The sequence below is a fragment of the Lemur catta genome, chromosome X (assembly GCF_020740605.2).
Source record: "Lemur catta isolate mLemCat1 chromosome X, mLemCat1.pri, whole genome shotgun sequence".
In the NCBI taxonomy this organism is placed as follows: domain Eukaryota; kingdom Metazoa; phylum Chordata; class Mammalia; order Primates; family Lemuridae; genus Lemur; species Lemur catta.
In genome coordinates, this window is record NC_059155.1 from 34,132,546 (window position 1) to 34,149,356 (window position 16,811).

The following is a 16,811-nucleotide window of genomic DNA, read 5'->3' on the forward strand; positions in this document are numbered from 1 at the left end:
GAACCTATTTTTATTTTCATTTTGCAGTCTCTCAGGAAAGCTGCCTATAAGTTAACTCTTATCTTGTAGGCTCACGTTTTCTGCAAGTGTTGTCCTGAGCTCTACAGACCAGGATTTAGGGGACAAACCCAGTCCCCCGCTGCCCCATCTGCCTTGATGAGTTGTATGGTGTTTTAAGACAGTCAGCCGAATAATTTGCACTGCAGAGTCCTTATGAGATTTTTTTAATTGGACAATTGCCAGTATTAATGGAAATCAAAAGCAGTGGACAATCTTTTAATCTCCCAGCAGTGGAATATTTCCAACTGTTTTCCTTTGTGAGGGTCCCCTTTAGTCCTTGTCTGTGTGCATGTATACATTTTTTACAGAGTTGCAACCACTGCTTTTTTCTGTGGCCCTGGTTATTGGCATCTAGTTCTCCAAGTACCATTGACACACATCTGTTCAAATCAATTGACGTTCTCATCATGACTTACTCATTTGGCGGGAAAAACAAGTTCACACGCCAGTTGGAACAAAGAAGTGTGGGTATAGGGGAACATCAAGGAGGAAGAAATGGTGGGAGAGGATTCTTTTGACTTACAGATCATAAAATTTTCCAATAATATTTTTAAAGGATGTATAATATTACACTCAGTGACTGATTATATTTTACCCTCTTATTGTGGGACACTTGGGTGGTTTTCAATACTTAGTGAGTTAAAAATGCATATAAATTTCAGCCTTTGAGAGATGATTGTATTTTCTTGAAACAGGAGTCTTCTGTGTCCAGATCTCCGCCAAGAGTGTTGATGTGTTGGGAAAAAAAAAATCAGTACTGCTAACTGGAGATAGTTGGATGCCTTAAAAACGTTTCCTGTGATTAAAACTTTTAAAAAAATTATGTTCAATTCTAGTTTATCAAAGTAACCTGTGTATCTTGTCCCACAACTTACAGAAATGTTGAATTTTAGATTTAGAGCTAGGCTAAGCTTTTCCTAGCTTAAGGGCCAGGGCTGTCTAATAAACTTTATACAATGCCACGTGCATGCAGCCTCCTCCCTAACAAATAACATGTGTTGGGGAAAAACGAGAAAACACTGGAAAGGTGCCTCGTTGGAGGTGGTAACACCGGATCAATGAATCAGCCGACTATAAATTGATTCACTTCATACAAGTCTCCCACACATTATGATGGACATTTAGCAATGTTGAGAAAACAATTTAAAAGAATACCTTAGGGAGTTGTTAAAGAGAATTTATAGTCTGGAACGAATTGCCATCTTCTTAATTGACACAGAAATGTTTGACTAAAATATTGCTTTATTCACATTTTTGTCCTTGGAGGAAAATCTAGGCACACTGAAACTTCGAGCGTGCAAACAAAGGTGCAAGGAATGTTTTAAGTCAGAAAAGGGCACCACGCAGTCAGGGGCTGTGTGGACGAGTTCAATTTCGATGCCTCTCTCGGAGCCCCGCGCAAAGGGCCGCTTCGATTCTGGAAGGCAACGCCCCCCAGTCAGGATGACTCGCTCCCGGCCCTCCGCCCCTCGCGTCCCCAACCGGCCCCGCGTCTCACCTGGGTCCTGCAGGCGCCCACTGGAGGAAGCCGGATGGCGCGGGCTGGGTCCTTGGGGAGGGCGGCTAGCACCGGGCCTCCTTCTGGCTCGAGGGGGTAGCGTACCGAGCGGGGAGAGAGGGGGAAGGGAAGCCAGTGAGAGGCAGAACGAGAGTCGCGGTGCCCCCGACCCCCGAGGGCAAAGGCAGGCGGAGGCGGGAACCTGTTCGCCCTTGCGGCCTGGGGGCTGCCGGCCAGCGGGGCCCAGGGCCGGCGGCCGGGAGCGACGCTGGGGCTTCTTGGCCCGGGAGTCGCCGCCGGGCGGTGGCCCGGGGAACCGGCCCGGCAGAGGCTGCCCGATCGCGGCGCCCCTGGGGGCAGGAGGGTCAGCGCGGGCCGGGAGGGCCCCGGCGCAAGGGAGTCTGGGAAGGCGGCGTTTCGGACCCCGGGACCCCCGGCCTCCCCACACTGGGAGCCCTCTGGGCCATGTGTTTTGGTTGTCCTTTAAGGTGACAAAGCGTGGCAAAGATTCCACGCCTGCCTTCGTGTTTGCCAATAATCCTTTACCTGCCCATACTTCAGATCAAAAGACTATCTAAAGAAATATTCACAGGAAAAGTGGGACCTCAGAGCATTAGCCGTCTTTCTGCACCGGCCATCAAGCTGCCAGGCAGGAGACTCCGAACCCCGTTTTCCCACCGAAGGCTCAGAATGCCAGCCCAGTGAGGGGTGGAGGTGGCTTTAGAGGACGACAGTTGTGCAGCACTAATTAGCAATAGCGCCCAGAGTTTTGGAGTCTCGAAAGGCCCCTGGATCAACAGCTCAGGTCCTGCCGTTTTCTCAGGAACTGTCAAGCCAGTGGGGCCTGCTGTAAGGTGTCTCCTGTAAGGGCCCTGGGGCGACAAAGGTGTCCTTGGGGTGGCGCCTCCAGGGTGGAATGCTGGGAGCAGATTTCGGGGGAGGGGGACGAAAAGAAGCTAGAAACGCAGAGCCTCATTCCGGAGCCAGCCCTCAAGGTCCCTGTGCTCTCTGCAGGCGTCAGGCAGGTCAGCGCCGTGGCTTCACTGGCCTTCAAGGTCTCATGCCTCGCCCGGTCCTGCTTGGGTGCCAGAGCTCAATGAAGCCCCCCAACACAGCTGGGGGGAAGGGAGGAGTGGATGTGGGGAAGGGCATCGTTACTCTTTCCTGAACTCCAAAGTCCTTTCCACACTCAGGACGTGAGCCCGTTTACCAGGAACCACAGAGAGGGGACTGCTTGCAGCCAGTCACTCTTCCCACCTCCCCTTACTCCTTTTCCAATCCCTCCCACCCCATTTCGTTGTTGGGGACTGAAGATGGGTCTTCTTCGTTGCTGTTCTGTGGGTGGTATTCTAAGTGACCGGGAAGGGATTTTTTTTTTCAGTTGTTTAAATTCCACCTGGGCAGGAAAAGGGGTGCTAAAATGAAGCACCTTTTAGGCCCAGCCATATATATTCAAAGACCGGTAAATGTTTGATGGAGTCTCGGGTCTCGCTGCTCCCGGGCTGATGCTGCAGGCGCTGGACTTACCTGGTGGGTGGGCCCGTGCAGGAGTCCCAGACTTACCCTGGCAGCAGCAACAATACTCCAGAGCACTGATCACTCACTGCAGTACTGTTCCCGCTGCTAGGGCACGGCTGAGTGTGGGGCACCGCGTCCCTCCTCAGATGGCACAGCCTGCCAGCACCCCCGGCTCCACCCCCCACCTCCCTGCCCCGCGGAGCAAGGCCACCCTGCCCCAACCTTGGCCCTGTCGCGTGGGCAGGGAAGGGCACGGACCGACCAAGAAGAGAGACCAAAGCCCCCGCCCACCTACCTGCTCCAGAGCTGGCCTTGCAGGGTGCGGGGGCCCGGTCGCAGGAACAGGTGTCGGGCACAGTCCCACCTTCTACCTTCCCCTCGAGGGGGTGTAGCAGCGCCTCACGTTTTGAATCATTTAGAGCACTTCAAAACATGAATTGCTGCTGCATCCCCTCGGAGTCAACGAAGGGGGATTGCTCTGGGGTACCTGCGGGTGAAGAAAGACTTGGTCACTGAAGGAAGCCCCATCCTGCCCCACCCAAGGGCAAGAAATAAGCAAAACTTATGACTAGGCAACCTCACTCCAAATTGACGTACGTTTTGTAACTTCACCATTTTATTTGAAGGATCTGCAGGTGGAGTGGAGGGTGTGGTTCTCAATCCCCCCCCCCCAGGATGAATCTTGGAAAAGTGTAGTGGTGCAAAACAGAGTGGTGGGAGAGAATCTTACCTCTGAAAGTAGACAATTAATAAAATTAAATAAATTGAGGCAATTTGGCTACATGTGGATCACTCCTGCCAGCTTCGAATCTTGGTAAAACTTCTTCCTGCTGCATGTTACAAGCCTCATTCAGTGTCCCCATTTAAAAAAAAACTTTTCATTTATCGGAAATAAACGCAGATGACTCAAAGGAAATAACCAAAATCTCTCTGGCAGCTTCAGCTGATTTTAACGTACACTCTATCTGTGAAATATAGATCTGTCTATACAGCATCAGATGTCCTCTTTAACTCATGACTGTTTTCATTCTTACAGTAAACACTCTGTTTTGAGTTATTTTTAAGATCATCAAAGAATGAGAGAGAACTTTCTGTAGATCAAATACCTGGATGTTTACATGTTAAATTGGCTACTCAAACTTATTTATAAATAATTTATACCTATCAATGTCACCTACCAAAACATAAATCTCAAAGTTTAAACACTTGATGTCAAATCACTCCTTTCTGTTTCAAGCAGCTCCACAGAAACTCTTTCATGTCCTGAAATGGCCGGCACTGTGCATACTCCTTAATGATTAACTCATTAGATACCACATTTCCTTTTTAAAATGGACACATATTAGCAATAAGTTACATGCATTTCCCCCTTCTTATTTAAACAAAATATTCAATTAAGCATATGAAAAAAACCACCCTGAAATCCTCAATCATAAAGTTGAAAGTTAAAACAACAAAACCAGTGCAAAACTGTAATGGTTTTGAAAGTTAAAATACATTTTGGTACAAGTAATAGACAAAGTATCCAAGTCTTCTAAGTGTTTTGTTTCATTTAAAAATTATGTCGGTTTTTCATAACCAGTACAATGAATGTTAAGTATCTTATTTATTAGTTAATAAAATGTGCAGAGTATTTAATGAAACTAAGTACAAAATTCATTAAGACCACAGACTGAGGTCCAGTGTTAACAAATACACTATTTATGTCATGGTAAACAAAGTCATTAATAATAATAACTTCACTCCCTCAATTGGGACAATTAAGTGTCTTTAAATTCCACTTTGTTTTGGCTATTTTAATTACAAACAATTTTTAAAATGACCTTTGGGATTAATGGAGAAAAATGTCGTTGGCTGCCCTTAAAAAGAAAAAAAAAACATGTTTAGCAAGTGTACAATTATACTTTAAAACTCCACAACTTTCTCCCAATTATTTTATGTTCCACACAAATATGTGAGCCATCACATCAGATGTAAAAGTCACCCCTAATTTAACACTTCCTTAGTTGACTACTTGGAAAAACAAAAGTGTATTCGAAATAGCATCGGTGTCAAAGGCGAAGGTCCCTTCCAGATTGCTTTGCAAACTCACTGGAATCGAATTCATTTCACTTATCCCTTTCACTTGTCCCCTTTCTTCTCTCCCAGTGACAGTACAACGACTTACATCCTTAAAAACCTACCTCGATCACCTAATTTACATATTTCCCCTTAGACTAAAATGTACTTACGAAAAGAAGTACAAAGAGGTATCTTGTCACTTCTGGAGCTGGTCATTAGCTGATACAATAGACAAAGAATCGATACTTTCAAGTTGCCATAGCTCCACCCCCTTCTGAACTGCAATGTTTGGCCAAATGATTTAAGAGCCAAAGAATACGCCTCTTCCTCTGTTCATATTTTACAACGTTTTGTCTTTTCAGATGCTTTCGCCCCCCACGCCCCAAATACACTATGTGCCTTCCCTGGGCGCATTCGAACCAAACTTTCCCAATGTCAAGTTTCCTACAGGGAAAACTAAACAACCTTGAAAGTTTTAATTCCGGAGAGACAATGTAAAATTAATCACACATTTCTTTCCAAGACCTATTTTACTGCTTGCAAATAAGAATCAGGGAAAGTCCATTTACATTCTGTCAAAATCAGTCGCTCCTGATCCCAGCGAAGCTGACAGTCTGTCACTGCCCCTTACTCAGTTTTCTCTCCCCGCCCCTCCATGTTAGCTTTTTTCAGCCCGTTTCCTGAGAAATTTCCCGACCGCACTCATTTGCTAAACACTTTAAAGTTCTGTTTCGCCCCCACCCCAGCCCCCAAAAGTGCTTTACAACCCCAAAGCGACACAGAACTTTTTCAGAATTATCACCAGATTTTTTTTTCAGTCTGCTGCAACCAACATCACAATAGGGAAAAACGCCAGCCAACAAGTCCCTTTAAAAAAAATCGCATGTCACCTCTCGCTCCACTCGAAAATGGCGCCGAAATCGAAGAACTTCTTAAATTTCATTGTAAGCTTTTTGCAAAGGTTTCTGGGATTTTCCCGCGAGGCTGTTTTCGCCGCGTTGGAGAGCGAACGAGCGAGCGAGCGAGCGAGACAGAGGGAGGAAGGAGGGAATGGGGCGGCGGAGAGCGAGACAGACCGACCGACAGACCGACAGACAGACAGCGAAAGCGCGGGGCCAGAGCGGACAGCAGGGCCGGGACTTGGGAGATGGCGAGGTCGTAGGGTGCGCGGTGCCGGGCACCGAGCAACAGGGACGAAGAGCCGGGGGCCGGGGTCGCAGGGCGGAAGGTGGCTGCAGCCGAAGCTCGGAGAGCGGCGTGGTGGAGGCAGAGTGGAGCCGAGTAAGGGCCAGAGCGGAGCGCACCCGGGGAGGCGAGCCGGGCAGACAGTGGAGAGGCGCCCGCAGCGGCCCTAGAAAAAGCCGGCCCGGGGGGGCGTGGCCACACGGTGCTCCCGCTCCCCGCCCCCCGATCGCCCGCTCCTCGCCGGCCCGGGGGCGGAAGGGGGGAGGGGAAGCGCGCGCGCGGTGTGGAAGGGGCGCGGGGGGGGGGGTTGTGCGGGCTCTCGGCGCCACCGCCTTGGCCAGCGGCCGGGAAGGGCCGAGAAGGGCACACACTGGGCGTCCAGAGTAGCCAATACAGAGTAAAATAGCTGGGGTTCCAGGAGGAAAAGGAGAGGACGCAAAATGCCAAAGCCGAGGGCACAAGGTAGTGCAGCGCGCAGCCAGAGACTCACCCCGACGGACGCGACCCCGCACTCACTAGTCCCCTCGTGGTGTCCTTTGAGCTGCGGGGAGGGTGTAAGGTGGCCAAGCAAAGCCTCTAGTGCTGTGCTCCCAGGGAGTACCTGAAATGTTTAGGGAGAGGAAACGGGGTCGGGGGGCAGACCGCGTGAATGTAGCGCGTCTCCCCACGCGTCTAAGTGCCGATCGGTCGGGCCTCCGCTGCCCTCGCCACCTTGTCAAGCTGTCAGAGAAGCCCCGAGGAAAAGGCAAACCCCATGCGTCCTTTGGGGGACATTCATTGCACAGAGGGAGGGAACAATAGTTTACACATATGTCCAGTCCAAGGAGGGAAACTGATTTTAAGACTGAAGTGAGGAAACAGGAGGGAAATGAGCCTTTATTGTGGATGCTAGATGCTATTAGGGATGATGCTATTTTGTAGGTATGAGGATGGTACTGGAGGTAAGCAGGACAGGGTCCTTCTTAGAAGATGCAAGCTGAGGTGTACAGAAGTGAAATGTCACGATGTCCGCAATTTTCAAATGATGCAGCTAACACACACACACAGAGAAAGAGAGAGTAAGTTCTGCAATATGTTAAACAGTTGTTGCACCCTGATGGGGCATAAACAGACGTTCCTTGTACTGTTCTTTCAACTTTACTGAATATTTGCAAAATGCCATAATAAAAATTATGGTAGAAATCCCTTATAAACTAGCGCTTGGACACTGTCAAAGAAAATGAACGCGGCTTCCTTCTCTTTCCCTGTCCCGGGTGGGACAAATCTGTCAGCAAACGGGGCTCAAACCCAGCGGGATCTGGGCGGGAAGAGCAATGGGTAGCGTTGGCCTGCGGTGGCCACAAAGTTGGGCGCCAGACGCAGGCAGGCGAGGGCCACGGGAACCTTGGGGCAGGTGGGCAGCTGGGCGGGTAGCGCTGCAGGGCTGCCGAGCATGCTCGCTCCGGGGCGGTTTGGGGGGACACTTCCCCGTGGCTCTCAGCGACCCCTGGCCCGACTCAGACTCGGTGGGCTCGGCTGCGCCTGCGGACGAGCAAAGAAACCCGCCAGCCGCGAGGAGCCCAGCCGCGCGCCTGCAGCTGCTGCGCGGCCCGCGTCCCCCGCACTCCCGGGGCAGGCCATGGTTGTCGCGGCCTGCAGACGGCGCGCGGGGCAGCCAGGAAGCGCGTGCGGGCGCTGGGGGGGAAAAAAATCAGGTGCCGAAAGAAAATAGCAACACACGCACGCACACAAAATCAGTATGCAAAAAACCCCCCACAGCTTCCAACATGCTCCGCGCTTGAGTTTCTTGCTTGAGCTACTTAACTCTGGCATGCATTTAATTGTGATATTTCTGTAGAGCTGATGTAAAATCTTAAATTCCCTTGCAAGAGCGATCTCGAAGACGCAAGGCATTGCAAGGTTGCGTGGCCTTTCGCTGGCGTCTTCCGCTTTTTTTTTTTCGCGGGGAGGAGGGAGCGGGAAGTGGACCGTAGAGTCTTCCAGGGTCTGCAAAGCTGTTTTGAAAAGTTAACCAAAAAGATTGTACAGACCAAAATTTTCTTTTCAGGAAAGGTTTTAAAACAGCTGATACTTGTCCGGTTTCGGTGGGCGCTAAAACCTCTTATTATTATACTAAACTACAATTTTCCTGTTAACATCTTCAAAACCCTTCGTGGGCTGAAAGTTTGCCGGGCTGTCAGACGTGACTGAACAAGCTTCTAAATCCTTGGATAGATCATTTATAAAGTTCTGCTGTCCTTGGGGTGAAAGGCTTTCCTGGAATTTTAAGGCACGGCTTCGTGGGTAAATTTGCTTGGGTTGCTGCATGTAAGCATTCATTTCCCTACCTAAATTAGTACAAGGGCCGAAGATTCCAGCGATTTAAGATAAAAGTTGAGTTTGTGGCATGTTCTCTAAAGAAAAATTGCAACAGCTTTCTTTATTAAACTCCTTTTGCTACATCAGCAAATTAGAGAGCCAGTTGAATATTGATGAATTCTTTGAGGGTGAGTAATATGGCTACAGGCCGGAGAAAGTTGAGGGAGGGCAGGCTTAAGTATTTACTCAAGTGAACAATCTTCAAATATTTTTCAACTATGATGTCTCAAGGATTTTCTTAGGACCTTTGAAGCAAACCCTGATTCTGCAAATGGCTTCTCATTTACTAGGCCCTTCCCAACTTGACAAAACTCAAGAGACATAAATTGCCCCCTAAGAAGTGCTGAAAAACTCACCCTGGGCTTAGAAACGGACACGGCTCACTAACTGGGGTGTTAGGGACGCCTCCAACTGGTAGTTAGGCAACTTCTCTCTGGGCAACTAGGAACCCGAAGCAAAATGCACACCATGTATTGCTTTTTGTCACTTCTGAAATATTGTTTCACATAAGGTATTTTCAGGAAAATAGCACATATTTTGCTTTCTATTTTCTTCCTGAAACGTTCAGAAATTACCTTGATAAGGAACAATTACAGTCAGCTAAGGGAGGAGACGTTAGCAACAGCGTTGAAGGATCTGAAGACGCAGCCGAGAAAAACAAATTAGCTCTAGACTGGAGATATTCGGCAAGGAAGTTATGCATAACAAGGTATTTGGCATAATTTTTGGAAAGTGTTTTCTGAAAAACAATTCTGAATGAATCTTTGGAAATAAATACTAGGGAATCCAGTTGATTTCAAACTTCTTTTTGTAAATTATAAAGAAAATTTCTAGAACTTAACATTTTTATTTTAAATTGAAATGCCGTTTATGATTATGTTTTCCGTGAAGGCCTTGAGTCAGGGAAACAAGATTTTTCTTATGTTGTAAATATCCAGAAGTCTTCAGAGAGATAAAATCAGGATAGAATTACAGATTTAACAGAAAGAAAACAACTGGAATTGCGTTATGAAGCTTCTGCTGTGTTATTTGTAAAGGCTTTTTTTCAGGGTTCAAGAAAAGGCTAGTAGGGAGTTGCAACTATATAATACTGTTTATCCTACTACCAGATTAAACAAAAAAGATAGTGAGTGCCCTTTGATAATTCTTGTTTCATTTTATGAAATTAGTTATGATGATAGTTATGATGCAAAACAGTTCTTTGCAACGTTTAGAACTTAGGGAGAAATTTTCAAGTCTTAACTTCTCCCACCCCCATGGTCTCACCAGGAAAAAGAGCAGAATAAATTAGTAAAATTTTCCTTTCTGCCAAAGAGGAGCTTAATAAGTCATTGATGGCTGTTGCTTTTGATTTCGAGATCTTTTCCCTCCTCAAAGATGCAGAATCACTGCCTTCAATGCTGCTGCGATTTCTTCTTTAAACAAGGCATGTTTTTCTTGTTGGATGTGTACTATTATTGTCTTAATTACTCCTGGATTTTTGCCCATTAAATCAAAGACTGTCTCATGACAGAAATGATTGGAACTTTGTGCCAAGGAGGGCCACGATGAAGGGGTTTGGGACAGCCTCAGTCTCTTTTTTTTACCATATGGGCACTACGGTGTGACCTGTAAGTAGGCACGACTTGCTGTCCTTTGCACAGAGCGTGAAGGGACACAGCAAAATGTAATGACAGGGGCATGGAGACAGAAACCCATCTCTTGTATGTGTGGTGGCCAGAATGGGACTTCGAGTGTAGTCCTAGGCTAGATTTGGTCACTTACTCTCACCATAAAAATTATTGTCACCAGTTTCTAACCTTACACTTCTAGCACCCTCCTTGAGCCTCACCTAATTATGAAAAAGAGAAAAGAGAAAGGAACCCCAATATAAACCAATGTTACCATGGCAAATGCAATTTTGTTCAGGGAGGCTAAAGTGCATTTGGATAGTTGATTGCTCCATTTATATCAAAAAATTGAAAAAAACCCACACAAAAATCACAAACCAAAAATGACCAGCACCAAGGAGGTCCTATAAAAAGCACCGAGCTCTGCCAAGTCTGAGTGACATCACTTTCAGGATCTCACTATGTAGAGGAAAATAGCTCCTGGGGGCAAATAATATCTTGCTGGGTAGAAGGAAGAGGAGGGAACAGGAAATTGAAGAGTGCTAAGAGATGCTATCTTTGTTTAAAACCAAGATGCAGCTATGTGTTTACCAAAGCATGAAGTACTTTGCTGAAATAAAGAAGGAATGAAAGTCCATGTAACAACTGAAATATCTCCATGAAAGGTGTTCCCACTGTACTCTCCAGAACTCCCCCACAGTTCTCATTCTTGTCCCCTTAACATCACTGTTCACATTTTTAAAAATAAGACTTAATAAGTAAAGTTTCTAGGACTGGTGGACAATGTCATTTCTTTTACCTCCTGTCTCTTAAAATAATTCTTGGGTTTACAATTGGGTGGGATTTTGTAGTAGTTAATAACAAGAGTAAGTCGCATCCTTTGGAATGAAAAAGGAAATGGAGATATGGACCTCGTTTTTAACTTTAGCATTTGCCCTAAACCCAGGGCTCAACTGCTTCTTTAGCCCAGAGTCCCCAGGAATGCCTAGGCCATAGGCAGAGAAGAGTGAAAACAAGAGTGAGATGGAGAGCAAGGGCCAGGGCAAAAGAGAGAGAGAAAGATGATGAAAGAAGAAAAGGAAAACCAAGTCCTTTCCCTCCTCCATTTCTACCATCTGTCCTCAAATTCAAATTTCAATGTGCCACCAGAAGGTCATGAAGGTGATCTTCTCAGGTTCCCCCACTGATCTCTCAGCTGAGTTTTGCCCTTCTCCCAGTGGTCCCCGAGTTTTGCTGGGAAAACACAATTTTGATCATATTAATAGTTGGCACAAAAATCACATGACTTAAAACCTTAACTCCTCAATGCGGCATTCAAGGCCTTTTCCACCTGGCTCCAATCTGCTCCTCTGGTTGCACCCCTTACCCTCCAGCCACACCTTCTTCATGCTTCCTTGCTGGAAATGTCTATTCTTCCCATTTCCTCATCCTTCAAGGCCCAGCTCAAATGCCACCTCCTCCTTGAAGCCTTCTCAGATGGCCTCAGAGTTGGAATGAACTGACTGTCCTATCCTGTTACAGTGCTTTAATGGAAGCTCATTGTTCTGAGACTTCGTAGCAGACAGTGAGCTCCTAGATAGGGGCCCCCAACCAGTGGTGAGTTGTATAATTATTTCATTATATATTACAATGTAATAATAATAAAAATAAAGTGTACAATAAATGTAATGTGCTTGAATTATCCCGAAACCATCCCCTGCCCCCAGGCCATGGAAAAATTGTCTTCCATGAAAGTGGTCCCTGGTGCCAAAGAGGTTGGGGACCACTGTCCTAGAGGGTAGGGACATGTCTATAGGTACTTTCTCAGCACTTTGCATAATAACTTGTATCAGTTGGTGTTCTACAAATATTTGTGAAATGAATGCATACCTGAGAAGGGAAAAGAGGAAATGGAGGGAGTGAGAACAAGATGTGTTGGTGGTAAAGATAATGGTTAACATCCATTGTCTTGTATGTGTGGTGGCCAGAGTGGGACTTCATCCTCAACAGTTGGCTTAGGTGCCCTTGGTGCTGACTGAAGGTTGTTTAACACAGATGCAACATGTTGGCTTCACAGAAGTCGGTCTGGGACTGATACTTGGAACACATTTCCTGCAATAATATGGAATTAATTTACTTTTAAATTAGTTGTTCAGAACTATAAACTCTCTTCTGAAAAATTCTTACCATCATTTTATACTTTTAAGTTTCAAGCCAGAGGTGAGATTTAGGTGGAATGGAGGAAACAGCATTCGCAGAGGCCCAGAGGTAGAGAAGAACTGAAAGGAGACAGACCCAGCTAGACAGAGCCTTTCTGTTGGGAATTAGTTGGAGACTGGGCTGTACAAGTAGGGTAAGATAGATTATGGGGGGCCTGAAAGTGGGCAGAGGAGTTTTGACTTTAGTTGCCGGATGGTATGGAGCCTTGGTGGAGGCATAATGTAATGAAAATAATGTTTTCAGCAGATTCACTTGGCTTATATGGTGACCCTATGAAGTATGAACTATGGTAAACCTAGGACTATCTGAATAATCAGAACATCTCATTCTCCATGGCACACTGCAGTGAATTTCCTTTCTTTCTTTTTTCTTTTCCTTGAGACAGGATTTTGCTCTGTTGCCTGGGCTAGAGTATAGTGGCATCATCATAGTTCACTGCAACCTCGAATTCCCAGGCTCAGGCAATCCTCCTGCCTCAGCCTCCCGAGTAGCTGGGACTACAGGTGCGTGCCATCACGCCTGGCTAATTTTTCTATTTTATGTAGAGATGGGGGTCTTGATATGTTGCCCAGACTGGTCTTGAATTCCTGGCCTTGAGTGATCCTTCCACCTCGGCCTTCCAAAGTGCTGGGATTACACACCTCAACTACTGCACCTGGCTTGAATTTTCTTATTTGGGAAGAGAAAGAGTGGAAAAATGCTACTTATTGTATGCCTGCTATGTATCAGGAGATGTATTAGACTCTCCTCCCCTAACTATTCTCTCCCTCCCTCTCATACATGCCTGCAGATACGTGCACACATCAAAAGTCCTCACTAGGACTTGATTTTAATTGACCTTTAAAGTTAATCAATTTCTTGTTAAATTACTTATAAAAAGTGTGTTTTAAAATACTAGTAAATATACAGCAAGAAATAATTAACTGAAGGAATCCAGAAACTTACCATCATGTGCTGATTTGATGAAATAGAGGAATAAAAATACAGTCTGCACTTTCTGGACCGAGGCTAACCATTTTATTGGTGGTGGCAGAGCTTCAAACGGGAGAATGTTCTTTTTCATGGGCAGTTTAAAAAAATTGTCATTAAATATTTTCATGAAGTTAAAACAACATTGAAAGTAACTTGGACAACTTAGATATTACTTATACTTGCTGTAACCCAGATATCACAATATATTTAGAGCTTAGGTACATCTGACTGTCATCAGAAAGAGTGTGATTTCTCTACCTTAGTGGATAAAAAATTAAGCCGATGAAATATGAACTGAAAATGAGAATTAATTTGTAGTATTAACCATAAAAAGCAAGATTTTTGAAGAGATTATTTTATTTTGATTGCAGACTATAAATTATTACAGAGAGTTGGTGTAGGAATGACATCGAGGCTGACTTTTGGGTCAATTTGTTCCCAACCTGACCCACCCTTGGCAGTGAGGAGGGCTGGAATGTCTCTAATCCTGAAGAAACCAGCCTCACAGTTGCTTTAGGACTTGTCCCTTCTCTCCCCATACTAAGTTTTCATTTAGTGCTTTGTCATGTAAATGCAGCTTTAAAAATAGAAAAATATTCTGTGGGCATTACTTGGAAAATTAGCTTTTCTTTTAAAGATGTGTATGTGTTTAAGTTGTAGACAGAGCTTGAAAGAATTCTTGATAAAAAGAAATAGGTATTTGGCTAAGTAAAAAAAAAATAAAGTAACTTTAAAAGGTGAATAATTTATATTAGTATAGTGTTTATATAATAGGATGTGTGTGACAAAGTTAAAACAACATTGAAAATAATGTGGGCAATTTAACTGTTCCTCCTAGTAAATGTAGACTGTAAGTGCCTTCGTATGTATGTTTCTAGAGAGCTGGCAGGGATTCTTTTATGTTCCTTTATGTTTGAAAACTGGTATTAGCATTTACTTTTCTGACTCAGATCAATTTCCCCTTGCCTGTCAGAGAACATCTACAAATGAATGCTGACAAAGCCACGTAGCAAAGGGCAAGCCTGTCACTTCCCTTCCGGAAACCTGTTTATGTACCCTCCTGCAATCCCACCACCTGCCCAGGCCAATTTAGCCCCTCTCAGCTACTGGAGTTTCATAATTCTGTGTGCTACTTTGATTTCATGCATTACCCTTCAGGTAAGTCACACGAACTTCACTAATGGCCAAACCAGATGGTTGTGAATTGGATAAGAACAAAGTGAGCCCCCTGCTTCATGTCCTTAGATGCTGGTTAATAATGGCATGTGTGTGTATATATATATATATATATACACACATATATATATATATACACACACACACACATAATATGTATGCATACATAGTTGTATATACAGACACACGTGTATATATATATAAAATCACCTGGATCCCCCACCTCCCCACTCCACTCTTAACTACTTTAGAGGATTGTTGGCCTGATCCAAATACCATTATTTAGGGGACTGTTGAAAGAGTTCATATTGTCACCAATATGGGGAACATTAGAAACAACGTGAGAGCCTCTACCCAGTCTCCTCATTGATCTTATTTGGTTTACATTTTACACTCTTCTTTGGCTTCAAATGTCTTTATCAATATCCTGTTATAAAAATAAATAGAAGCAGTGGTTCATACCTGTAATCCCAGTACTTTGGGAGGCTGAGGCAGGAGGATCATTTGAGGCCAGGAGTTGGAGGCCAGCGTAGGCAACACAGCAAGACCCTGTCTCCATAAAAAGTAAAAAAAAATTAGCCAGGTGTGGTGGCACACACCTGTAGTCCCAGCTACTTGGGAGGCTGAGGCAGGTGTTCAAGGTTGCAGTAAACTGTGCTTGCACCACTGTGCTCTAGCCCAGGTGACGAAACGAGATCCTGTCTCTAAATAAATAAATAAATAAATAAATAAATAAATAAATAAATAAATAAATAAGATAAAAGCTTTCTATGAAATGATTCTCATCAGTAAGTCAGTGCTGTAACTTGTTTTCACCGAAGAAGGAAAATACAAGTGACTGAGGCAAAGGTACAGCAGTGACAAAGCATGTCTTTTTCCATCCAGTCTGTGTCTTGCCATTAATTGTATAAACAAATTGAAGAATGTATTTGTGGAGTTTGCCAGTATGATCAGATTGAAGGCTTGGTCAGCAGCCTCTATGATGGTCCCCAGTGATCCCTGCCTCCTGGTATTGCCACCCTTGTGTAATCTCCTCCCCTCGTGTGTGGGATGGACCTGGAGACTCTTCTAACAAGTAGAATATGGCAAAAGCGATGGAATGTCACTTCTGAGACTGGGTTACAAAGAGCCTGTGGCTTTCGACTTGGGCTCTCTGTCATCCCCATCTTCTTCCCCTTGCCTTCTCTTTCTTCATCAGTTGCCATGTCATGAGGACACTTGGACAGCATATGGAGAAGGCCACAGAGAGGAACTGAGGTCTCCTGCCATCAGACACTTGAGTGAGCTGGAAGTGGATTTTCCAACTCCAGTTAAGACTTGAGATGACTGTAGCCAGAGCCACAGCTGACAGTTTGACTGCTCCTCAGGAGAGACCTTGAGCCTGAGGCACCCAGCTAAGTCGTGCCCAGACTCCTGACCCACAGAACCTGTGAGACAATAAAGGCTTGTTGTTTTGGAGTAATTTGTTCTTCGGCAACAGATAACCAGTACAGAAGGTCTCGTAACTGTATAACCAAAATGAGTTTGTAAGCTGAAAACTGACCTCATTTATTTTCTTCTGAAAAAAATTGTAGAAAAATCACAAGGCTGAAGGTCTCTCTCTCTCTCTTTTTGGGAATAAACAACTATAATTACAATTTAAACAGGATATTGTAGAGATCCATCATAGGGATTAACACTAATTAGAATTAAAGGATGTTTTTGTGAAAGTCAACTTTCTCTTTACAATAAACACTTGTCCCTTGATAATGTATTTCTTATAAACATGTTGTATGTGTGTGTGTGTGTGTGTGTGTGTGTGTGTGTGTGAGAGAGAGAGAGAGAGAGAGAGAGAGAGAGAGAGAGAGAGAGAGAGACAGAGAGAGGGAGAGAGAGAGAGAAGCACTGTGTTTAATGCTTGACCAGGCTTTCATTATTGAGGGAGGAAGGGAGGGATAGGGGTATTTATATACATCTCCAAAATGGGCTATAGGTTAAAATTAAGGCTAAAAGAATTGTTTGCCCTTAACATTTACATATACCTTACAAAGTTTTAAAAAGAATCTTGTTTGCTAATTTCAGGCTACAAGAATAAAAATTTGAGCATTACTCTGAGTCTCCTTTTATGGGTGAAAAATCTCATTATGCCTCTAAATTTTAAATATTTGACAAGCAATTATCATAACAAATGGTTT

The 16,811-nt window shown here is 44.8% G+C and overlaps 1 long non-coding RNA gene across 1 annotated transcript; it reads right to left on the reverse strand.

The window, feature by feature from the left end:
• Positions 1–1,282: 1,282 nt before the first annotated feature.
• On the reverse strand, positions 1,283–3,454 carry LOC123628057. The gene is made up of 3 exons (XR_006731585.1): positions 3,372–3,454; positions 1,559–1,641; positions 1,283–1,477 (listed from the first exon to the last, which is right to left on the reverse strand). It is a non-coding gene; the product is annotated as an uncharacterized LOC123628057 (long non-coding RNA).
• Between the last annotated feature and the right edge of the window lie 13,357 nt (positions 3,455–16,811).